The sequence below is a fragment of the Myotis yumanensis genome, unplaced genomic scaffold (assembly GCF_028538775.1).
Source record: "Myotis yumanensis isolate MYYU_CA2020_CCGP unplaced genomic scaffold, mMyoYum1.0.hap1 SCAF_7, whole genome shotgun sequence".
Lineage (NCBI taxonomy): Eukaryota > Metazoa > Chordata > Mammalia > Chiroptera > Vespertilionidae > Myotis > Myotis yumanensis.
Window position 1 is genome coordinate 62,608,776 of NW_027223758.1, and position 26,592 is coordinate 62,635,367.

Sequence of the window (26,592 nt, forward strand, 5' to 3'; positions counted from 1 at the left end):
CATTTACTTGTGTCTGAATACTTTAAACACACTCTTGGGAAAACATAAACAGGATTTATATGAAATGCTTTAATCCCCCCCAAAGAGCAATGAACTCTTATGAAAGGGCACCAGCCATTCTAAAGTTGGGTGAGGTAATATTTGCTTATGTCTGATTCTCACCTGTGACTTGGTAGTGGCCTAAATGCAATCACAAACATCTCCTGCATACCTCCTGGGTCCAGGTGCTGCACTGGAAAAATCAAGAGAAGCAAGACATGCTCTGGGACTGAGAGCTCAGGATTCTCATATTTATAAAAAGTCCTCGATGTTTAATTTTTAATTGATCTGACTTGCTTCTGGTGAGTCTAAAGGATTCTTAGTAAGTTCCCCATTGGATTACTGCAACCCACATGCTCCTAAAAATATCAGTGTGAATGGCGTTTTGGCAGGTCGAGTCATTGATCAGTATGAGTGTTGAAATGTGGACCCTCCCTCTGGAAATGGGCGTGGCTGAAGGTCTTCCCGCATAAAGTGCTCTGGCTGCAAGTCTTTCACGTATCTGTTTGGTGAATAGGGACTTTTCCAGCCCTCACAGAATTTAATAGGAGAGTGGATTTCAAGATGGTCTCCTCTAATAGGCTTGTTTGATGGATGACAGACTGGCGCCAGATAGGTTAAAGGCTCCTCATAGTATCTGTAGTCACATCCAGGCTGTGCTTAAAGCAGAATGTTCGCATGTAGACCCAACATCGTACAATGCGATTACACATTGAACTTTCTGCATTGTTTCAGGGGCCAAAAGTAAGTTTAGCAGTTTATAAACTTCATGGTGGGAGAAAAGATACACGTATGTGTGCCTGTGCTCACACACACACTGGCATTTGCACATGCGTGTTTATTTTTACAAAGGAAAGGGAAATTGGGAAAAGAACTGTTGACTCCAACTTTCACATCCTACGTTGGCCTAAAGTATCTGAAATATTATTATTATTTTTTAAATTGCTCAAGTTCTTAAAATAAAGTGGAAATCAATTTAAAAGTCAGGTGGGACAGAAGAGGAAATGACTTAAATATCTATTTCTCCTCCCTATGAGTTAATGTCTCTGTTGTTCATGTTCTATTATGTCTTTGGAAATAATAACCTCGAAGGTTTATTTTCATTTTATTTATTTATCAGTTTATTTTTTGGCAGCTCTGTCTGGCCGCCTGCTGCCTGTTCATGGGACCGGGATTGGGTCTGTCCGGAAGGGTGCTGGGAGAGTGTTGTTTATGTTCTGCATCTGAATGAACATCTGCCAGAAACTCCTAGCCCAGCAGAGCAGAGTCATCTATTTGTTTTTAGAGTGTGGTCATTATTTTTCTGACAATGCGACACCCCCACCCGCTTCAGCCTGAGAGACCTTTGTTCCCCCACCTCAGTGAAAACATCCCGAGCGGCCCCCAAGAGCACTTAGCATTTTCTTTGGTTGCTCATGCGGCCTCTGAGCTGTTTCTGATAGAACGATGGTGTTTAACAGTCATTTATTTAGTGCCACCCTGGTTCCCAGTGATGAAAAAAAGACCTTACATCACAGAGACTCAGTTCTGGGCTGTGTCCCCAGGGTCAACAAAGAAATCAAATTGTGACAAATAACATGACAGATACTGCAACCAGACAAGCCTTGGAAAGGGTGACTGGGGTGCTAGTGAGCTGAGCCCCTCCAAGTGGGAAGGGCTTATCTGCCTTAGTCCTGGCCTCTGTGTCACTTCAAATGGGCTTTAAAAGCAACGCTCTAAGTGGATTAGGCCGAGAGATTAACTTGAGTATCCTGTGTTGAAAGGCCTGGATTTCACTCTCTCCTGAGACCCTGAGGATTTGCAAAGGACCCATTTTCCGAATACTTTCCCAGCAGCCAGGAGATGGAGAGAGGGGAGGAAGACACCATCCCTTCCACGCACTCTGTGCACTCACTCTGCTCCTTCCAGACCCGGCCCATCCTCATGCCTCAGGTGGTCACCTGCTGCTGATCACTCCACCTTGATAAACAGGATAAAGAGGAGGGGAAGGCCGTAACTAGGGTGCTCTGAGGGTCTCTTTCCTGGAAAAATCCAGAGGAGGAAGGAAGGGGACTCTTTTCTGCTCAGGGGTTGAGCATGCTATTGCTCTCAGATGCCCAGGGGACAGATGTTATCATCAAGATGGAAGCTGCTTGCTGGACACCCTGTTGTAGAAGATGCCTCTATTAATTGTCCATTGGAATGGAAGGCTGCTAACCTGCAGCAGGTGCCTACTGTGATTTATGTCTTGTAGGGATTTTCCTCGTAGCTCAGTCATATGTCCTCACAGCAACACTCGAGGTAGAGAAAGTTGACTGCATTGTGCACATCCCAGTTGAGGGAACTCAGCAAACTTGCTTAGGATCACTGCTAACAGATGACAGACCAAGGATTCAAACACAGAGCTTTCAGAGTTCACCCAGGACTGGCTGACTGCTGTGATGCCCACACTGTACACTATAAGACTGAGGATGTGGATTTTCCACTTCAGTTGTGGAATCCACATTTGGCTCAGGGAGGACCAGCTCCCTCCCCCATGCTCGCCTTTGCACATGGCGGCCAGCTGTGGCTCCCGCCCGGGGTGGAGGTGGAACAGAGCCAAGACCGCACATCAAAGACTAGCAGGGAAGTGTGCACTGCTTCTTCCTGGCTCTGGTCTCAATTGCATGCTTTTGGGGCTGTATGAAATTAACCATGGCAAAAGGATTGGGGGATCCTATTGTGGAGGACAAAAACTGTTTTCCCAGCTTTGTCCAATCCAATTACAACTGGTGATAGGTAGGCAGGTAGTGGATGGTGCAAAAAGCTTTAGAGGTTCTTTTTACTAAATTCTTACGACTTTCACTGGTAAGTAAAAAATCCTGTCCAAAAAGTTAAAACTGCTTTAAAAAATAACAACAGATCAAAGTAGTGTAAATTCTTTTTTTTAAAAAAAAAAAAATATTTTATTGATTTTTTACAGAGAGGAAGGGAGAGAGATAGAGAGTTAGAAACATCGATGAGAGAGAAACATCGATCAGCTGCCTCCTGCACATCTCCCACTGGGGATGTGCCTGCAACCCAGGTACATGCCCTTGACCAGAATCGAACCTGGGACCTTTCAGTCCGCAGGCTGACGCTCTATCCACTGAGCCAAACCGGTTTCAGCAGTAGTGTAAGTTCTTAGGCATTTAACAGGACCTTGGAATGAGATAATCTGACCAATTTTTCAAAAAATAGTATACTAGTATATAAAATATAATTAACAAAATTCATGGAATGTAATAATTCAAAATAAAAAATATACTGAACACCTCTATTGTACGTTGCATAAAAGTTACACAAGACCCAAGAGAGCTTCTATTCCAGTGGGAGACAGACATTGAACAATAGCAGCCGCAAACAATTAGAACTACAGTTGAAGTGGTCACACAATCCTATAGAAGCAGTGGGATGGATGACTCTGTTTGGTGGAGGGGAGAAAAATCTCAAAGCCTTCCCTAAGATTACAATATTTTAGCTGAATACTGAAGGATGAGTGGCAGAGCGGTAGAGAGAAGGGCATTTTGGGCTGAGAGAGGAACATATGCAAAAAATTGTGAAGCCAAGAAGAGGCCTGATGTGTTTGGGGACTGACTGGCTTCCAGACCATCATTCTGAACATAAATGATCATTGCTCCTTCCTGCAAATGTAGAGTGTATAGAATTGTAATTTATTAGAAGATAAAACAGAGTTTACTATGTGATATCAAGATACACAGGCTCTGGATTTTAAAAGACTGGGTTAGAATCTGGGCTCTGCCATGTCACTCAGTCATCCATCCATCCAACTATATTGTCAGGCAATAAGCATGGTTCTCGACATACAAAAATGAGTGAAGACATGCTGGTTGCTCTTAAAGATGGGACAAGTGTAAAAGTGGAACCATATGCAAAAGGGTACAGAGCAGGGCAGACGGTGTAGTCAATGATAAGGGAAGTCTTCTTAGAGGAGATGACCCCAATCTGAAATTTAAACCCGAATGAAACCTGGAAGGTCAGAAGAGGGGGGACAAAAGGGGAGAAGAGAATGAGCCAGGCAAAGGAGAAAGGAAGGGAGATAAGGACCAGCCCACGTATGGGAAGAACTAGGAGCAAGTGCTCCTGGAGCAAGCAGGGAAGAGCACCAAGGGCAAGGCGATTGAGGGGCTGCATGGCATGAATCTGCCTTCCACTCTGGCTACATATTAGAATCATCCAGGGGATCTTTAAGGTGTTCATATTCAGGCCACACTAAAAAGGTCCTGACTATGTGGTTTGTTTTTTAAGTTGGGGGCTGATGTGCACTCAGGGTTGAGCATTGCTGCTGTCGGGGTCAGGGAGCCACTGAAGAGTGTACGATAAAGGCATGGCCTAGTCAGCTTTATAACAGGGAAAACACTTTGGAAATGATTTTCCACTAGAAAAGTTGAGGGCCTGAATTGGAGCAGTAGTTATAGAATTGAAGACAGACAGGAGGAGGTGTTTTTGAGAGTATTCAGGAGGTAACATCAGACGGAGTTGATTGATGATGTAGCAATGGGATAAGGGGAAATTCAAAGACAATTCCCACACTTACTGGTGGGCTGTGTGGTGGGATTTCCAGATCAAATAGAAGACACCCACTTAAGTTTGTTTTTCAGATAAACAAGGATTTTTTTTAATAGTATAACTCATGCAATATTTGAAACAAATTTATTTTAAAAATCATTATTTTTTCTAAATCTGACCATCATTTTCTCTTGCTTAAAGTGGAGACATCAACTAATCAGAGAATAGAGGAGCAGGGAAAACTTTGATGTTGTGCTGATGATAAATTCAGATCTGGACTTGTGATCTTTGCACTAGGTAGAGATATCCAGCTGGCCCTTGCTTACCCAAGTCTGAAGTTTGCGGAGAGATCTTGGTTAAAATCATCAGTATATTTTTGTAGTTGAGACCATGGAATGTGGATGAATTTTATCAGACACATTAGATAAAGTGAGACAAGTGATATGCCAGGATGGAACCCAGCTTTCTAAGTGACTTAGAGGAAGTCATTTGACTTCTCTGAGCTTTAGTCTCCCATTGGTAAAATGGAGAATAATAAAACCTGTGTCAAATACTTAAGTATAATGTAAAAGGCCCTTGCTACCTTGCCTGGATCTTACTATCACCATCCTGGCTCTTACTATCACCATAAACATTATCAATGTTATCATCAGTATCATTGAATCAGATCATGCAAACCAGTATCTATAAGGACAAATGTAAAAATATGACCAAAATAGTATTCTTTTAAAAAATATATATATTTTATTGATTTTTTACAGAGAGGAAGGGAGAGGGATAAAGAGTTAGAAACATCGATGAGAGAGAAACATCGATCAGCTGCCTCCTGCACACTCCCTACTGGGGATGTGCCCACAACCAAGGTACATGCCCTTGACCGGAATCGAACCTGGGACCCTTGAGTCCGCAGGCTGACGCTCTATCCACTGAGCCAAACCGGCCAGGGCAAAATAATATTCTTATTAAGAAATAAAAAATGCAATGAAAATAACCACAAAGCCTTAAACTTTGAATTATTTTATGTAGTTCAAATATTAGGAGAAATCATAAGGAGAAATCCTCTGTTACAATAATCTCAATTTTTATCAATTATAGTCTCCAAAAGGATGAAATGAACAAAGGTAATTTGCATACTCCAGTACCAACCCATCAATACTGTCTTTATAAAATCACTTATTCTCTCTTTCTTTCCTTTTTAAAAAAAATGAATTTGTTGGGGTGACATTGGCTAATAAAATTATACAGTTTTCAGGTATACAATTCTACATCATCTGCATATTGTATTGTGCATTTACCATCCCAATATTTATTTTTCTTTAGGCTTTCTGGGAAGCAAATGTTTGAAGACATAAGTGATACTCTTTTTTTATAGCAGGAGAAAGAATAATTATCTGAATTGGCCCACAAGTATATATGGATTATGTGCACATGCACACACACACACACACACATTTGATCTCTCTTCATATTTTGTCTGGACATGTTAGCTGCACAATGAGTCACTGTTTGTTCTGTACATACAGAGAGAAGCAGGACCACCAGGGCTTTTTAATCTTTTACCAAAGGTGGGAACCGAAAGCCCTGATGAAAAGAAAAGGGACATAAAAATATTGGGAAAAAACTCAAAAAACTAATTCCTCAAAGGATTCCATTTAGTTCATCTTGCATAGCATTAACAGGTTAGAGAAATCTATATTCATATACCTCAAACACTTATTTCAAGCTTCTATTTGATATTCATTTTCTATTCGTATTCCAATGGGTAACAGAGTGGCATTTTACCCATTCCATCTGTCAATCAAATTGCCAAAATGTATTAAATAACCTCATAGTGCCTTGCTTTATTGCAATAAATTACTATTAGCAATTAAAGAAGAAGCACAAGACTCAGACCTCATATCTGAGCTTCAAGACTGGGAGTGAGGATGGGGCCAGAGGAAAGAAACTTGCTTGAATATATGAAAACAGTGTCAAGGTCCCTCTGTACTAATGGATGGAAAGAAACGTAGAGGAAATAGGTAGCAGTGGCATCATTCCTTTGCTCATTCATTTCACACCAATAGATATTAAACACCACCCAGGAGTTTGGTCTTGTGATGTGGGGATTGGGGTAGAAAGGCAGATAACCAGTTTCCTATTATACAATGTGATGGGCTCTACTTAATGAAAAGAACAAAGTGCTGAGAGAAGACCCTCGGATTAATTCTGCCTGGGTGGGTACCAGAAGGCTTATCCCGAGTTTTCCAGTTGGTTGCTCATACAGTCTTGAATTTAGAGGATTAAAAAAAAACAGTCGCCTTATTTGTTATGGTTCAATACTCTCCTGGCAGAGTTAGCCTCTGCCTCCCTTAGGCAACCCCCACAATTACTTCCCACCTCCATGATGGCTTGATTCCTTTGTGTTGGAATCAAGGATTAGGAGATCCTGTGTCTTAGTTGTCCTTCAGGTGTGTGCTTCATTCATCACCTCCCAGCACCTCCGGATAAGGCACACAGTAGGTGTTTCTTACACATTTGTTGTTTGTATGAATGAATGAATGCCAGTGTGGAGCCACTGTAGACAAGAGTCTCCTGGTGTGGGAATGCTTTCTGTCACCTTCTGCCCCAGCAATATTTTCTTTTTGCTTATTGAGGGCAATACAGGCACCTAGTAGTCTCAGGGGTAAGAATATTTGATGCTGTTTGTTGTCAGTTTTGTGCCTTTACTGTGGAAATGTGGCCGGGGTAGGGGAGGGAGGGGGGAGTGATATGATGGATTCCAACAGTGGCAAATGAAACAGAAGGGACTAATAGACTCAACCAGTGAATTAGAATTGCAAGGGGGCTTTCTATTATTCCAAACAGTCACAAACTGTTGATAGACTATTAAGAAAATTTCGACCCAAGTGACCAATTCTCAGTCCATGAGCATGCTTCATTAAGATGTAATCACCATGTTGCATTGTGTTAAGTGAAATAATCCAGACAGAGAAAGACAGATACCGTATGACTTCACTCATATGTGGAATCTAAAAATAAAATAAAACAAATGAACAAATAAGAGGGAAACAGACTCTTAGATACAGAGAACAAAATGATGGTTACCAGAGGGAAAAGGAATAGATGAAAAAGGTGAAGGGAGAAGGTGACAGGGGAATAAGAAGTACAAATTTCCAGTTATAAAAAATAAATACGTCACTGGGATGTAATGCACAGCACAGGGAATATGGTTAATAATATTGTAATAATTTTGTATGGTGATGGAAGGTTAATAGACTTGTCATGATCACATCACAGGGTGTAGAAATGTTGAATCACTATGTTGTACACCTGAAACTAATATAATATCATATGTCAACTATACTTTAATTAAAAAAAAAAAGAAATAATCACCATGTTGTGAGCCCAAGAGGCATACTGTTGTTTTTCTGCAGTTATTCTTTTGTTTCTTCCTACCCAGGGCTCTAAGCATTCTTTGGAAACAAACAAACAAACAAACAAACAAACAAAATAACTATAATAAAATGAGCAGTATTCAGTAAGGGCACATAAAAATTTAAAAATAAGCAAACAAACCAGATTTTCCTTCATACATATTGGTTTAGAAAGGCCCAATCTGAGAAAGCCTTTGGGGACTATAATCATGTCAGCAATCATTTTACTTGGTTCGGCAGAGAAGCAAAACACCTAGTCTTTTAGTTTGATCAATTAAGCCACATGGAAGAAGATACTGCCGAGGGAGCAAGGTGAGGCAGGGACTCAGCGCACATAGCACTGCAGCTCTCTCTGCACACTATGTGTCGTCTCCAATTATCCATCGGATACAACCATAACAAACCTGGGTATGGAAGCAATAAAAAGCTTTCAAATATTTTCAGACTGGAGTTTATTCTGAAGTCCAGATACCATCAGAGTGTATGCTCTGTACTTCTTTCTTAACAGAGTTAACCTGGAGTCACCCTTTCCAGACTTCTAGGCACAATTAGAAAATGGATGTGAAGAGAGGAAGGAGTTAGAATTCCCCCAGGTTCACAGATGAAGATACAGTTTTAATCTTGGGCCAGGTCCTGAATTGCAACCTCTTTTTCCCATCCCACCATGAGAGAGAGGAGAGAGAGGGGAGAGGGGGGGAGAGAGAGAGAGAGAGAGAGAGAGAGAGAGAGAGAGAGAGAGAATACAAACCAGAAAACCTACAATACTGATGTCAACTTTACAGCTGGGGAAAAGGCAGCATGAAGGCAGCATGTTTGTATTTACTGTCCTTCTGCCTGTGACATGGTCCCTGTTTCCAGTCCGACCCTCCCTCCCGCCGGCTCCAGGAATTGCTGGTAGCACGGGGACACGTGCTTTCAGTCGTGATTGCACAGCCTCCTTCCTCGTAGAGCTTGCTCCAACAACGGCTCCCTACCCTGGACACGCCAAAACTTACCCAAGGGTCATTCTCTCATATCGGATCCCTTTGCACATCCTTCCTCCTGTCTTGTGGTAATTTTTTCTAGACCCTGTTTTAGGGTTCCCCCAAATCTGTCCTTTTGCCTCCGCTCTTAACATGCAGCAGCTCAGAGCCCAAAACAACTGTCTTCAGGGAAGCAGTGAGGATGTGCCGGCTCAGAATCCCAGGCTCTGTTCTCAAGGTCTTCTTTATCCGGGCATCTATGTCAAAACCATCTTGATGGACTTTGCTAAACTCAGACTTAATTAAGAAACCCCAGACACTAGTTATTCGTGAATAGATGAAATTAATTAATTAATTATTCAGAAGAGTGAGCCCATACAATCCTATCAGCCAGTAGGATTGAGGTGACCCTGCAGGAAGACAGACAAGTGCTTGTATAATGCTGGAGAGGTTCATATCTGTCAGGATGAAGACCTTGGCTTTGGAATAGCCTAGCCCTAGCCCCTTCACCTACAGGGATGAGACTGAGAGGAGTTCTGTGGTTTCTGTATGACAATGGCCTGGTCTATAACACGGTGTGATGATTAAATAGCACATCTCAGGAAAAACCTGTATCAGAGGTTGACACATAGTTAGCAACCAAGGCATGGACTAAGAACAGTTTCCGAGTTCAAATGAGCCTCTTGGCTTTGCCATGCAGATAATTACTCTGACCCGGGCCACCTGGCTTCGGGTCTCCTGTCAATACATCTCTGATTCCTGGATGTGGCACGGGCTTCACCCTCTGTGTTAAGATGGCCATGCTGGTCACTACTTGATGTTATAGATTCAGAAAATGGGTACAATGATATTGACTTGGGTTTGGAAGTTTCCAGACAGGAAGAGATGTTATGGTGTTTGTGTGTGAGGGAGCTTAGTGAGGCGTATGTGGAGAGTGACTCCATGCAGCGAGACTGGGGTGGTGGGGCCTGTGAGGAGCCTGAGGCAGAGCCTGGAGAAGAAGGGTAGAAGGGTCTCCTGCAGGGACAGCGGCAGACTGCCATATACCGGGCTGCTTATGACCAACAGAAATTTATTTCCCATAGCTCCGAGGGTGGAAGTTTCAGGATGCCAGCACGGTCAGTTTCTAGTGAGGGCCCTTTTCCAGGTTGTAGATGCCAACTTCTTGTTTTTCCCTCACATGATCTTGTTTTGTCCTCACAACTCTCTTATGACTCTTATAAAAACACTGGTCACATCAAGAGAGCTCTAGCCTAATGACCTGATCTAATCCTACCCCCCCCCCCCCCCCCCCCCCCCCGCAGAGGTCCCACCACCTAATACATCACATTAGGGGGTAGATTTTAGCATATGCATTTTGGGGACACACATTTAGTCCATGAGAGGAATGATGGCCCTAAAGTTGCCATTTCAAGATGGAACTTCACCTCAGGCAGCCATTGGGCTTCTCACCTCTGATTTTTAAAAAAATATATATTTTTTTATTGATTTCAGAGAGGAAGGGAGTGGGAGAGAGAGATAGAAATGTCAATGATGACTGAGAATTATTGATCAGCTGCCTCCTGCATGGCCCTAACTGGGGATTGAACCCACAACCTGGGCATATGCCCTTGACCGGAATCAAACCTGGGACCCTTCAGTTCGCAGGCCCATGCTCTATCCACTGAGCCAAATTGGCTAGGGCTTCCCTCTGTTTTTCACTGTAGTCATAGACTTCTCCATAAAACTTTCAGATTGGTCTTTCCACGGTGACTAATTTCAATTTTAATTATCCATTTGTATCCCTCAGGATACAAATCCCTTTCTGGTTGTATTCTAGTTTACTGAAGTGGGTTACAGGCAATATATATGTTAACAGCCTGCTAGAAGCAAGGTGACACTAACCTTTTACTCTTGAACTTGCTTATACAACAGATGGAAATGGCTTTGAGCTGTAGTCCCTGGGGGCTTGGACTGCTCATTCCTGTTGGAAACTATCAAAGTTAGGATTATACTCTTTTGGGTTGTTGGGAAGAAACAAAAGATTAAAGTCCTAAAATATTTGTCACACATGTCCCTCTTTTTCAGAACATAGAGTGGCCTGTTGTGAGCTATTATTATATTTAAAGACATGCTGATGACCCCACCCTTTTGTTGAGACAGCTGCCTGAGAAGAGGGCCCAGGGATCACCCAGCAAGGGGTTTACCTTGAGTGTATTAGCCTAGACTCACAGTCCATCTCGGCCCTGGGTGGATGCCAGCAAACTGTTTTCACTGTTATTTTGAAACATCAGTTGGCACTTGAGCCACTCACATGCCATTTTCTCTTTGTCACAGAAAAACATTTTCCTTTAGGGACTTGTCACATGTCAGGACCCCTGCCCCAGCTTATCTGGCTGAAACTTGGGAAATAGGAAATGAGAGAAGGCAGAAGGGAGAGACAGGAGTGGATCCAGAGTTCTGCCTACAAATACCTCCCTTTATTTCTGTTTACTTATTTCTTTAATAAAGCCAGGATACTCCCTGTGATCCTAGGTAAAAGAGTAGGTATCATCGGAGCAACCATATCCTGTCCCTGACTCAAAAGGAACCCTGTGTTGATTCTGTGGCCCCATCTGGTCACAGGGTGGTTTGTAGTGAAGGCTGCCATGGCCTCTTGCAGTGGGGCATTTTGTGGGTCATGTGTGGGCATTCTTGCCCCACTCTGGGCTCTCATCTAATGAGTTTGCGTCCCTCTGGCACTGTGCCTGGCACCCTTCCCCAGGAATGCCCTGGCTGATCTTCCTTTGTTAAAATATGAACACCTTTACTATGGATTTCCCCCCTCAAGTCATAAGAATTCATCTCTTCCTCTTCTGTGTTTCGAGGGCATTTCCTGTATCCCACTTCTTATCACAAGGAATTACATGTGAACTTGTTTGTTCTCATGTCATAAGCCCCTTTGGGGTGGAGACCATAGCATATCTTCATTCTAGTCTTTAGCACCAAGCACCCTGCCTGGGAATATGGTGTGAGCAGGAGGAGTTGTCATTAAAGTTTAGTCATTTCTCCTTATTCCAGAATGGTCTATTTTCTTGATTAGTTAATTGAGAGCAGTATTAATTTTGCACACTGCATGTTGATACAAACAACAAAGGACTTATCATTTCTCCTTTAATATATTAGTTGAATCTGACATTTTTCTCACTTGCTTTCCACCTCTCCTAGGCTAAGAATTTCAGGGAAGGCCATGGGGCTGGACAAACTATGCAAGGTTATTCTGGGTAAGCTGTCCCCCATGCCCTACAGCAAGAGTCTCGGTCTTTGCGGGCCATGGTGGGGCAGGGGTTATTGTTTCACTGTGCAAAATGCCCACCCCTTCCTATTCACTGATTACAACTAAAAAATTGGGGCGTTATACAAAAACACCTATTGAGGACTCTGAAAGAGAAACAAAAGCAGGTGGGTTGTGGAGAGGTGTTAGACGTGGAGAAATGACCCCATACAACTGTAATAGCAACCCCATCTTTTTGCCACAGGATGTAGGAGCAGGGCCCTGGCAGATGAAAAAGGGCACAGATAATCCCAGAAAGGACAACTAAGACACAGGATCTCCTAATCCTTTATGTCAATCTACAGAAGTTTCAACCTAACCCCTGAAACATATGCAAAGGATGGACCCAAACCACCATTAACAGATGTGTTATTTTCCTGCGATTGCTGTAAAACTCGCCACAAACTTGGTGGCTTAACCCAACAGAAAAGTGTTCTTTCTCAGTTCTGGAGGCCAGAAGCCTGAGGTCAGTTTTACTTTTTATTAATTGGGACTTCATCAAAATTAATTTTTTTTTTGCTTCTGAAGATAACATTAAGAATATGAAAAAGGCAAGCCTCAGACTGGGAGAAAATATAAGACAAAGGATTTGTATAGAGAATATATTCAGAACTCTTACCAATCAATTACACACAACTCAATGAAAAAATGGGCAAAAGATTTGGACACTTACAAAAGAAGATACACAAATGGTTCTCAAGCACATGAAGTGATGCTCAACATAACTTGTCTGAGGTAAAAACAAATGAAATGTACAAGGAAATACCACTGCATAAACTCATTAGGTTGGTTGCAATTTATAAAAACTGAGCATGACAAGTGTTGGCAAGGATGGGAAGCAACTGAAACTCTCATTCATTGCTTGTGGGAATGTAAAATGGTATATCCTTTTGAAAAACATTTTGACAGTTTCTTACATCTCTTTATGACCCAGCCCACCCTTTCCACTCCTAAGTCTTTACTCAAAAGAAACAAAAACATATGTCCAATATGTGAATGCTCACAGGAGCTTTGTGTGCAAGAGCCAACAATAAGAAACAACCAAATGTTCATTGTAAGGGTAAATGAAAATTGCTTCAACCATTTATGAAGGGCAAAGAGACCATTTCCCTTTTCTCTTCATCTTAGAGTGTTTTCTTGGAGACACAGTTGTCGACCAAAGTTAACTTTAGACTGTAATAAAAAAAAATCAAAAGCATTCATTTGAGCAGAAAGAGTTGAAACTCAGGAGACACAGATTCAGATAGCAACTTAAAGAGCTTCAAGGAAAACAAAGCTGGAGCTTATAAAGGCAAACTTCAGAACTGGAACAAAGGAAAGGTTTCCTGTTGGGTATTTAACACAGCATGATACCTAATTTAAGAAAGTTGGTCAAGTCCCGGTGATACAAGTCTGAGGTGAGTGTAGGCAGGGAAACAAGTCGGGGTGCAAAGTCTAGAATGTACTAGTACTTCTAGGGCAAGGATAAGTCTACCTCTCCTAACAACCTCCTGACTTCATTTTAGGGCCTCCTGATATTAGTGACTCGATTTGAAATTATTTTTATCATAGTGAATCTGAACTCCCGCTCCGTTTGGCTTAGCGGTACATCTCTCTAGGAAGTGAGCTGGTTTCCAATGTTACAATGTAAAGGTATTTCTCCAGGCCGGCCAAATAGACCCCCGGAATTAGCTCCAGGCTTTCTCACGGGAAATGTGGCAAGGAGAGCTTATTTCGTCTCTGGAAGATAAGAGAAATTATTGTTTTTTCTTCTTTTCTGCATAAAGTGCCATGTTTTTCCTGAACTTTGTAGTCATTTTTGGGTTGCCTTACGTGCATGTACTGCTTACTCAATAATCAAGTGTGCTCTCTATTCTTCTATTGTTATAGAGTGGTCTTTTTCTTGGCCTGCTTTCTGTATTTCCCCAACACCACCCACAGGTGAATGAATAAGCAATAGAATACCACTCAGCAATAGAAAAGAATAAATTTTTGATTCATGCAACAGCATGAATGGATTTAAAAATAATTACACTGCAGCCCCAAAACGAGCCAGGCCTCTCTGTCCCCATCCTCTGGGCTCTCATTTCAGTTTTGGTTGGCTTGGTATTTTCCAGGGCAGAGCTTTTGGACCAGAAGCAGTCATACTCCATTTCCCCCAGTTCTTTATCTTAAGACTATTTTCACAGCCAAAGGGGAATTTGTTTTTGTGGAGGGGAGAGGAACAAACCTCAATCTCGTTTTGAAACACCTATAAAAACATACAGGGCTCTGAGGCAACCCAATGCCAGAGAGCAGATCTGAATCTGAAAACAGAGTTGGCTGCTGAAATGCCTTATTAGCTGGGGACTTTCTTAAAAATAGCTTCCTGGTTGCCTCTGGGAAATGTGATTTAGCCTATCTGAGGTCATGCTGGGAATCTACATTTTTATGAATGGTCTCAGGTTATTCTAACATTCAGCGAGATGTGGGCACCATGACTGTGAGGGTAACTTCATTAACTGAAAAAACCCATCTTTTTCTGCTCCCCTCCCTTTTGTCTTAATCAGCTGGCTGATGCCTGAAAGCCCCTCAGAGGATCAGCCTTAAGCACAAGTGTCAAAGACCACCAATAAGCTATGCCCGTAATCCTTGCACTTGTTTTTTATTTCTTTTAACAAAGTCTTTGAAGTCTATCAAAATGCAAAATCACTTAGGCAGATGCAGTGAATTAGAGATGGCCATACATTCTTTCCCATTCCTCCCACTGAGAAGTGAGGTCTATGCTTCAAATTCTGGTTGATTAGAATTTGGCAGAAGTGATGTAGGGCCAGTATCTAGGGCCAGGTCTTAAGAAATTGGGAACTCCCACATCCTTCTTTCAGAACACTTGCTTTTGGAACTCAGCTGCCATGTTGTGAGGAAGCCCAAGAAGGTCTGTGGAGAGGCCCACACAGAGGTTAGCCTACTAGCAGATAGCAAGCATGGGAGCCAGCCATGTTACAAGTGGCTCGTCCATCCCAGCTGATGCTTTGTAGATCAAAGAAAGCTGTCCCTCTTCATGGTGTAACCGTGGGCAAGTGGCTGCTCTTTACAAACCTCAAATTTCTGCATTGTAAATTTAGGGAAAATGAGACTAAATATAATAAAGATGATTAAGATTTGATGATTTTGTGAAACCTTGACTTATTGAATGGAAGGCTGGTGAGTAGGTATGTATAGGAGGTAGAGAGTGGGACAAAACTTCATTTTTTGAGGAAATTTTTCCTGACACCCCACCCCACTGCCTTTGGAACAGGTGTGGATCCTGATTCTTACCTAGCACACACCTTCACCATAGAATTGGCTACAGTCTATTTACATAGTCTCTGTATCCTCTAGAGCAGTGGTTCTCAACCTTGGCTGCACAGTAGAATCACCTGGGAATCTTTTTAAAGTCCTGGTTTCTGGGCCTCATCCTCCGGAAATTCTGTTTCTTTGTTATGGGGTGGGGCCACAACATTAGTAACAAAGAAACAGAATTTCCGGAGGATGAGGCCCAGAAATCAGGATTTTAAAAAGATTCCCAGGTGATTCTAATGTGCAGCCAAGGTTGAGAACCACTGTTCTAGAGCAAAGGTCATGATTTATTCTACTTTATCTCTCTAATACCTTACACCTAGCTTAGCAGGCAACAGGTATTTGATAAATAATTGCTGAAGAATAGATGGCTATAGTATAGAAGGACAGTTGTTGAAAACAGATGATGTGAAAACCACTAAAAATGAAAAGGGTTAGAAATCCCAGAACAGTGGTTCTCAAGGAAGTGTAGTATATAGTGTTCAACATCTCAAATGGGTTTTTAGTCACAGAGTTTGTTTTGGTATTTAATAACCCTGAAAGTGTATAAGATATCGAGTCATTTATAGGAAGCATGTGTTAAAAAGAAGTTGGGGCAGGTGTTCTAGCCACTTCCATTCTGCCTGTGGCTGACCCCATAATTGCTACTCCCTGGTTGTCAGTCAGAGGCCACAGTGTTACCCCAGATAAGCATTTCAGAATGTCTGGGAGGAAACCTGGGGCAGTCCATCTCCTTTACCAAACTGCCTTAAAGCCTTCCAGGCACACGCTGTGGGACTTGGCCTGGAACAGGGTTAATTCTTTTATTCAGTGCCGCTGAGGGTGTTGGAGGCGGTATCTAACCACAGGGAACCGTAGAATAAGGCTTTTTGGTTCAGGTGCTACTGTTGCCCCAGAAATGAAGTTGTCCCCGACTGTCCTGGAAGGGGCAGCCAGAAAGGCTCTCATTCGTTCTGTCAAGGTCGAATGCAGTTAATAGTCAGGGGATTTCCTGTCTGAAGAGTAAAAAGGTGTAGCCATGCCAAGTACAATTAAACACTTACCCTCAGATGCTTTTCAGAATTTATCCACAATACCAACATGTGGTTCGTATCCTGCTGGGAATTTAAGGTTATTGCACTGAGAGGAAGGAGTGCTTCCCCCCCACCCCCAGCCCCCTGAAATTTCTCACTTGCCTCTGAACTGTATAGTTTTCATCAGGAAAAACTGACTTTCAAAGTAACTTCTGAGATGCTACTCTGCTCTGCTCCTGTTTCTTTGCTTATGCATTGAGGGAGTCAATATTTCAAGGTTACAGGGAATTTGGTAGTTTCTTTCCAGTTTGTCCAAGAAGTCTGTTCATTCTTCTCTTCCATGGAGTTATATTTTAGACTTATTAAAGTTTGGAAACACCACTTCCTTCTTTATTCCTGAGATGAACAATACTACATATTCTTTCTCTTTCTTTTATTCTAGAGTTAAAGTATTTAAGACAATTGGGCTTAAATTATTTCTCTTATACCTGTGTTGAATAGTCCCTTGAAATTATGCTTTCTCATCTTGGCTGAAAATAAAAACCCATTATTTTTATTAGATATAAATTCAAATTCATGTCTATGCTAAAGGGGGAAAAAAAGAAACCCAGGTAGAGGGGCAGAGGAAGAAAAGGATAATAAATGGAGATGTATGAGTAAAAAAAAATGAAACCAGGGTTGAGATGCAAAAACTTAGGAATGAATAAGACAAGAGGAGGAATATGTCTTCATCAGGATGGGCTACATTATAATATGATAAAAAACAGCCCATTGCTTTTAAGGCCTTCAAACCCTAAAGGTTTATTTTTCATGAAAATTCCCCCGTGGTCTGGGCTATGTTCTAGAGCAGTCATCCCTGTGCCACATTTCGTCAGACAATGCAAGACCAAGGCCTGATTTTGAGTATGTGGGGATGAGCAGTCTTCCCGTGTGCTGGGAGCGGAGGGGGACTTGGTATCAGGGAACACAAGTAATGGCAGCCACAGCAAAGAGGAAGGGAGCTTGTGAAGTGAAGATGGTAGCAAACTGGGGTGGAGACCCATTCAGCACTTTGGGGTATGAGGACTCTGGGTGCCTTTGAATGAGTCTAATGAATGTCACCTCTGTTCTCACCCAGTTTCTGTTCCATTTGAGAAGTGAGACATGAAAGCTGGTCGATGGAGAGCTAAAAGATCCCATTCATTTCTGCCAAAGAGGATTCTAAGGGCTGATTAGCTTGCCCTTGTACTGAGCCCTGGAAGGAGGTAGAAGCACCCACCTGACTCGGGCAGCGCTGCATGGAGAAGTACCAGAGCACACCTCTGGGGGGCGGGGGGGGGGGGGGGGGCGGGGAGATGGGCTGCTCCACACGTTCACCCCTGTTAGGCTAGTCTTTTCCCATTGAGAGGAGCAAGTGTGTTATACTAATGCAGATTTCTCCAAACGAAGAAAAAGCATCAGGAGGAAACAAGAAGCATCCCTCCTCCTCAAGTGAAACTCAGAGAAGGAGCAGCCAGCTCCTATCAAGGCGGTTTTGTTTAAATGTAGGGGTGGGTGGGCTTGTTTTCTCAAGGATGGGGCAGGTGAGAGAGAGAAAGTGAGAGAGATGGACCCAGACAGAGGCAGAGATAAGACTTAGGGAGAACAGAGATAGAGGAAGAAATACCCAGGAAAAGAAAAAGAGCCAGAGGGACTATTGAGACAGAAAGAGGGAGAGAAGAAGGGACTCACTCAATGAGAAGAGGAAGAGGAAGAGGAAGAGGAAGAGGAAGGAGAAGGAGAAGGAGAAGGAGGAGGAGGAGAAGGAGGAGGAGGAGGAGGAGGAGGAGAAGAAGAAGAAGAAGGAGAAGAAGAAGAAGAAGAAGAAGAAGAAGAAGAAGAAGAAGAAGCAAGACAATAATTACAAATAACCCTGTCCTGGCTGGGTTAGGAGGACTTGGGGTAGCTGAAGGAAAACTGAATGTGCATGTATTCATCTGCATACCTTTTTTCTTTCTTCTCTAGAATCCCTCTACCAAGGGATTGTAGTGCTCTCTCTACCAAGCTCTAAATATGATGTTGTAGATAATTAATTGTTCAGAAGATAATGACGGGCCTGCCCCAAGACAGGCCTTGTAGGTTAAGAGTAAGCCTTTCCTTGCTTCTTCGACTCCCAGTCTGGAGGTAGTGAGTGGCCTGGGGAGGGAGGAGCAGGGGCCTCCTGGGGCTTTGGCAGCACTTAATCACCAGGCAACCTAGCTGTGAGGAGCCCTCTTTGAGGTTCTCCTTCATCCATTTTAACAACAACCTTTAGAAAGATTGTAAAATTTGGCCTGGTTAAAACAAAATCCATTTACAGCTACATAATTTTACGCATTTTTGTTTGCTTGTAATTTGCCAGGCAAAATCACATAGCAAAGCGTTTGCACTGATACTTCCATTTGATATTTTTCAACTCAGAATGTTAAATAAAGTGGGGGCGGGGGGGAGGTGTTTGTAGTGGAAATGGATTTCTCACAAAAGACACCGAGTTATATTCTAGTTTCCCTGTTCGATAATCATCAGCATCTTGTCTGTGTATATTCTTTTTGGCTTTTTGCAAAATTCACTTTCCTGACCTTAGATAATGCAAGGAGGTACATCATTTTGGTGAGGTTCCAAAGCTGATGTTTACAGGATCACATACACACCCCCGTAGAGCGCTTGCCTCGAAATACTTGCTCACTTGGCATGCAGAGAATATCTGAAGTAGTTTACATCCTTTTGGGCCTTGGCAAAACCCATAACGCAGTTTCCCAAGCACTTTGCCCCTTCATTTTTAAAGTGATCTATTTTCTCAAGGAAATGCAATCCGTATGTTTCTGACTCATTTACACTTAACTCACCAGACTGTTGTTTGGTAATGGTTCTGGTGTTCAAGGCGCCCAAGGAAGCTGTCACAGAGTCTTTCCAGAGTATGAGACACACAGTGGCCATCTGATCCTAAGGCAAACCCAGACACCTCCCCTCGGTATTTAAACTCAGAACCTGATTGTCTTGGAGCAAACTAAATGCATCCCTGCTTTACTAAAATTCGTGACTGATACCCTCTAAATCCTCATAAGGACTTAATAAGAAAAACATGGGCTGATTTCCCACCTCCCACCTCCCACCTCCCACCTCTCTATTTCCCCTTCCCTGAGGAAGTGCTCAGTATTACAAATAAATTTGGAGAGACAGATGACTTTAAGGAGTTCTGACTTCAGTCTAATTACAAAGGCCCGGCCTGGTCTTGGGTTCAGCTGAAATTGGGCTTTTGCCATTGAAGCGACTTTCCCTTTACTTGGGGAAGACGAATGTGCATCTTAAACGAAGAATAAACAAAACTTGAATTAACTAGAAGCCAACCTTCCACTTGGAACACAGCCAACCCCTACACATAGCTCCCAATCTGCTTTGATAAGTAAAAGGCAAACCCTAGTAAAGTGCTCGCTATCAGAGATTTATTTAAAACAAACAGCCGACTCACTTGTAGGGGTAATGCCCATCCTTGGGTGCATGACTTCCACATCTGCATCTAAGTGCTGAACAGTGAGGAGGCTTTGCTCTCAGAATGATTGCCCAGGGCACTGTAATGCCCTTAATCATCACAGAAAAATTCAATTGTGTTCAGTTCTGTGGCAGGAAGTTAAGTGCATGCATACATTTTGGAAACATCTTCCACATGAAAGATGGAAACAACTAGAATTTTCTGGTTAAAACAAAATTAACTCCCCAACTTCAAGTAAACTATAACAAATCATGCCTTCAATATATAAAAAAAGATGATAAAAGTCACCATTCATTGGTTGTTTACCATGAGCCAGGAATTCTACCAACTTTAAGGATAACTCCTTAAGCCTCACAATTCAATCACCTCCATTGTATGGATGAGAGAACTGAAGCTCAGATGGCACTGTTAGCAAGTGGTGAGCCAGGGCTCAAGCTCTTTCTTCCACACCATGCTGCTTCTTCTGAGACAATTTTATAGAGGTCTAAGTTTATTCATTCAAATTCTGCTTCTGTTGGAAAAGGGATTTTAAGTTTTCTTTCAGGGTGCCATGCTTTAGCCTTCCTCCCCAGGTGGGCCTAGGATGAAATCAGGCATCACCTGAGGCATCAAGGCTGAACTCTTTCTTTGGTGGATATAAGAAGAAATCACGGAGAGATAGTCACCACAATTGGAGAGGTTTGGGATTTCCCTGAAAAATGATTTTGAAAGGTGAGAGGTGGGTCAGAAGGCAGGGCCCCCTAATCATGGGGGCTGGGTGTGTGAAGGATGACATGAATACCTAACTGCTAGAGGAGGTGACTGATTTTAGGGTCAGCCTCAGCCTAATGTTCTTTCATTGACCTATGGCTGGGAAATAACCATACCCATTTCCCTGAGCTGCTTTGGGAATAATGAGATAGAATGGGAACTGGCTCCTTGTAGTGTCTGCTCATGGTCACGGGCCCTATATTGTCTGAATCTGAATCTGTAAACAGTTTAATGTTGACTAAGAAAATGCTTTTCTCATCATGGAATAGCCATTCTGGTTTTTCAGTATGGGAATCAAGGCTCTAATCAAGGGCGGCCTGTGGACGGCTTCTGAATAGACCACTTCCACCTCTCTCTTTTCCTTTGTTTCCTGGGCTTGATTGACATCAGTGATGGGATTACGTTGGATTTAAACGCATCCTACTGCACACGGTCTGAAACGGATCTGCAGATCGAGCTTTAACACACATCTTGAGAATGGTGCTCAGCCTTCCTGCTGCTGGCCCGTCCAGAAGCCCTGGAGAGGAGCCCTGTTCACCCTGCGTCTAGGCTGTTGGAGAAACAGATGTTCAGATGCATGCTCTCTAAAATGCAGACCAAAAGAAAACCCTTTTGAACATTTTAAATTCCCTTAAAGTGTGTGTGTATTTTGAAAAAAGCTAAAGAGCTGTTTTTAATCTCAGCTAACCTAAGGGAAATGGTCATAGTTACTTATTAGCCCAATTATTTCTCAGTAATAAAACAGCTGGAAGGACAATCCATGGCCAATGTAAGATGCCTGGAGATTGCTAGGGAAACGCAGACATTGTATTCACATTTTGAAGCCTCTCTTCCCCAGTACAGCTCTGCACAGTCTATTTGCCCTGTATGAGTAGCAGATTCGCTGGCTGCTTGCAGTGGAGGAAGTCAATAAGGAGGGAAAGATGAAACATCAGTTGGGTTTTTAACGTTCTATTTTAACTGGGAGAGGCTGAGCCAACTGTAGTGTGTGTGTGTGTGTGTGTGTGTGTGTGTGAGAGAGAGAGAGAGAGAGAGAGATGGAATCTGTCATCCCCAAAGATCCTTCCACATATGTGCTCAAGCACATGTGACTATCTCAGAGCCAAGTGGTGGCTTCCATTGCCCGACAGTCTTTCAGATGAGGCCCAGATGACAAAAGCAAGCATGGTTTGAACCCTCATGGACAGCAATGTGACCGACTCACTAGAACGAAGAAATGAAATGGAAATGAAAATCCCCAGAACCGGTAACCCTGCTTGATCAGCGGGCAAGTCCCAATCCAGCCCTGACTTTCAAATATAAATTTGCCAGTGCTCATTTAACAGAGTTCTGTGCCGTGCTTTGATCTCCTTGCAGATGAAGAGTAACTTTAAATTATAAAAGATTACTTCTGATGACAGGAATAAAATTGATATGCTTGCACTGTGCTGGGCTTTGCATCCTCCCGCTCACATTCCTGAGCACTGAGCTTCTTAACTGGGTATTCTAGAGCTGGCATTGGGAGGGGGGCAGGGGGCGGGGGCAAGGCCTGGGCAACAGGAAGCCAACAGCAGGTCCTCTGAGTTATTTTCATTTTAATTCTGAGCACGGGTAAGGGAAATGCTTGGTCTTGTGCTTTCCAGCCATGTGTACTGATGTAGAGCACACACAATAAAGTGCCACCACGTGTTTGGGTGAGAGACTTTGCTCCTGAGATGAAGAAAAGTATGAAGGGAGGTGGGAGAGTGGGGAGGAGGGGAGATTAAAACACAACTTCTAAGGCTCCTTTAAATTGTACCATCTTGAGCAAAGAAAAGCCTGAATTATGTAAAAGCTGGCCGGGCGCCCACATCTGGCAATGGTCAGATTGTTTTGTAAGCAGGCAGTTTGCACACAGCACGCAGAGCCGGGGCTGCTCTGGAAAGAATGATGAGTCTGTGAAGAAGTTCATGGGACCTGGCCGCCAGACGGACACCCAAGGCGAGGGAGCACTTCCGGTCATTCGATCTCCCAGTGCAGCCAGGTGAGATGAGTTATGTCCTCACTGCTAGGACTTCATCAGGCCTGGTCAACCCCATGCTCATTCCTGCATGAATGGGAAACCGTGCCTCTGCGCTGGTGTCAGGCTTTGAAATCAAGTTTTCTCCAGATCTTCCCAAGGTTCTCAGAGGAAATAAGACCCTTTCCTGTGTCTGCAACTTTAGTGTTTCTGAGGAGACCCCTTCCATGCATTCCCTTCGCTCCCCTTCCCCCAGACTGTCCCGGTCATTTCTGAAAGCCACAGCACTGCCCTGGCCCATGCATGGCTAACTGTCTTCTGTTTGCTGCTCTTAGGCCAGACCCTGCCAGGCTCACGGAGGCTCTGAACCAGGGATCTGAGAGTGCAGCCAAGCTGCACCCACGTAGGCTTTGTATGTTGGGGAGCCCATCTTACAAACAAGTACTCACCTGGCCCAGTTGCTGCAGTTTGGACCCACCCAGCCTACTGAGGTAAATGCAGACGTTAAGATGTACTTTCTTCTCCTAGACTCAGAGAAACAAAAGCAGAAAATGTTTCAGGCGAGCACTCAAGGAACCATTGAATGCCAGCCTCTAGCCTAGTCTGGGCTCTCTGAAGAGACCAAGGCAGCCACGGACAAGAATGCGCTCACTGTAGGCCGGGCTTGAGCACGTAGAAGCATGCAGCTCTGTGAGAGAAAGGTCGTGGGGCCTCTTTTCAAAACCAGCCCTGAAGTATCTGGTATGATTTAGATTTGCTCATAAAAACAACTCAGTTGGTTCCTGTTAAGTCAATATAGTACTTGAATTGCTTCTCAGATATTTTAGCTCTTGCAGGATCCTTTATGACATCGCTGTGTGCATGCTGCATTTCACAAAAATCTGGCCAGCTCTGCTATTTTGTTCTTTTCACAGAGGGGAGGAAAGACAGAGAAAAGATAGAAAGAAGGGAGGTAAGAGTATACCTACTGAACTCTGATATTTACTGCTAATCTCATACTTCCCTGCTGAATGACTTAACTACTACTTTAAAGGATGTCTTATGTGTCCTGGACAGTGTCGCTCAGTGGTTAGAGTGCCAGCCCTCACACTGAAGGGCTGTGGGTTTGATTTCCAGTCAAAGGCACGTACCTGGGTTTCGGTTTGATCCTCAGCCCTGGGGGCAGGGAACCAATCGATGTGTGTGTCTCTCTCTCCCTCCTCCCCTCCCTTCAACTCTTTCTGAAAAATCAAAGGAAAAGCTATCCTCAGGTGAGGATTACCAACAACAACAACAACACCAAAAGACATCTTCAGTATTTTATCTTCCTATAGTTTTTATTTTCTATAAAAATCATTTTGGAATTTGACTTCAGTTTTTTTTATGTTAAAGAAACTTTATTAATTGGTCTTTGCTATAACAGTTTTATTTTATAAAATGCTAACAAAGAAATAACATTTAAAAGATGAGATACAGTACAATATTAATAATTTTCCCCACATCTTAGTGTGATTTTTTTCTTCATTGATTAAGGCATTACATATGTGTCCTTATCCCCCCATCACCCTCCCACCCCCCTGCTCATGTTCTCACCCCCTGGTGTCTGTGTCCATCGGTTATGCTTATAAGCATCCATACAGGTTCTTTGGTTGATCTCTCCCCCTTACCCCTATCCTTTGGTTTCAGTTTTAACTCAATAGGCTTGTCCCCTCAAAGGGATCATTTTCAATGGCCCAGATAAAGCCCTCAAGGGCAACCACATCAAAACCAAGTAGTCCAGAATGCATGGAGCTGTTTGCCACACACAGTGACCCAGCACGCATCTATGCCTGAACGACATGTGGGAAGGGGTAAAGGGAGATGGGTAATTTCCCCAAGAGCTTCACAACTTTGCCCTGGGAGCTTCATCAGTCCAGGTAAATGTCATTCCTCTCCTGGAGGAATTGAAAATGAGAGTTTGAAAACTCCGCCACCAGCTACAATGTAAAAATCATTAAGTATAGTATGGATTAGGATTCTGGTGACAAAGGCTAGTGAGCAGCATTATCTCAGCTCTCAGAGGCAGGTCAATTGACTGGAAAACCGAATTAGGCCACTGCTAGATTCTCATGAATCCACAATAGAGCTTTATTCTTTGGCTCTGGAGCCACAGAGATCTGTTTCAATAATTAGTAAGATTAAAGAATACTTGAGAAATACTAGCAGCACCTATTTTCCAAACAAAGAGAGCAAATTGCCTTAATTCCATGCAAGAAGTTCATCTAATTTGAGCTTGTCATCAATTGTACTTTTGTGACGTGAGAGAGTACGGCCCGTTGGCCCCTGTGTTCATTCTCCTCTTTGTTTTCTCAGTAACAGAACTTTGGGAGTTTTGTCCTGGGCCTGCGGCTGCCCAGATAGAGACTATATTTTCTGGCATCTCATGGAGCTGGGTGTGGCCATGTTTCTAGGTTCTGTCTACTTGGATGGGAATGGAAGTGATATGTACACCATGGGGTCACCCTATAAAAAGAGCCTATTGGTCCTGGCTTCCTTTGCTCCCTTCTGGAGTCCTGGGGCATAGATGGTGGTGGTCAGCTGACCTTGTCTGTGCAGACAGGGATGACATGCATGTCAGGGGCTTCTAACTTGGGTCCACATCCCTTTTGGGAATGCATGTCCTTGGGTGGCAGAAATATATCTTATATCTTGATTTTCACTAATCCCTAACTGAAATTGAGCACCTCCTTCCTCCTTGGATATAGGCAACAGAACCTGTGATTTTGACCATCAATAGAATTAAGATAATTTCATATTGCAATTCAGTCTTTGCAAATATCCTGAAATGTTTATACTATCATACCTTCAAAATGGCAATTGTTATGAGGCTTGCTGTGAGACCTTGTTATTTAATGTGCCAGTAAAGAAGCACATAAAATTAAACACATACGATTACATATTAATAACTAAGGTACAGTTATTAATATAATTGTTTGCCTTTGTGATTTTATGAGTTTAGTTTGATGCTTTTAAAAACATTATTCTGAAATGGGATCCATAGCCTTTATCAGGCTGCTGAAGGGACCTAAGGCACGTGCTCATTGGTGCACGTGCCCGCACACACACACACACACACACACACACACACCCCTTGCCTAGTGCACAGTGGATAAAGAGAAAAGAGGAATCTGGGCCTGGGGGGACTTCATGATCTACTTACTCTGAAGAATAATAAAAGAAAAAGTAAAAATACTATTTGTGGGAGTTTCTTAGCCTGTGCTCTGATAATTAGAAATTAATCTTAGCTTCAGGAAGTCTGGGAAATGTATTTTTTAGCTTTCAAACTACTCCAACCAGAACAAAGATTGTATGACTATTGAGAAGTGGAAGAGTGGACACTGGGGAGTGGCTTGCTCCCCACCATCTCTCTTCCTTGTAGCTGGAGGGTCACAAACCACTTTCCCACTACGTGTCACGGCTGAGGTGTTGGATGTGAGTTGCACGCTACCAAATCCTTGTGGCGGGAGATGTGGAGGGCAGAAGTGAGGCAGAGCCATTTTCTGTCCCAATTTGGATGTGTACTAGCAAGCAATGTGTTGAGATTAGATTTTGTTTATTCGGTCGTTGAGTAGCACCTGCTGTGTTTCCATTCTCGTGCCTGGGTGTCCAGAGCCCATGAGGGGTGGGGGTGGGGGGAAGCAGGAGAGCTCCAGTGAGAACCTCAGAGGTAGAAGCTCATCTCCTGTGTCAATTTGGCAGTTTTCTGAAGTCCTTCCTGGATGCCCAGCCAAGAACACAGCCCTTCCAACAGTTTTGTAAGCACCCAAGTCCCTATGTTAAGTCCTGTTACTAAAACACCTGGAGTGGCTTCTGTGT

The 26,592-nt window shown here is 43.1% G+C and overlaps 1 long non-coding RNA gene across 2 annotated transcripts in view; it reads left to right on the forward strand.

Annotated features, from left to right (window-relative positions):
* Positions 1-26,592, forward strand: part of LOC139014619 (uncharacterized) — a 122,126-nt gene that overhangs the window by 83,898 nt on the left and 11,636 nt on the right. Inside the window, exons 1-2 of one of the 2 annotated variants that reach the window (XR_011472249.1) lie at positions 22,728-22,782; positions 23,094-23,249. This is a non-coding gene — a long non-coding RNA (uncharacterized lncRNA). Of the gene's footprint in view, positions 1-22,727; positions 22,783-23,093; positions 23,250-26,592 lie in introns of those variants that run through there. The other variant, XR_011472250.1, reaches the window with a different exon arrangement.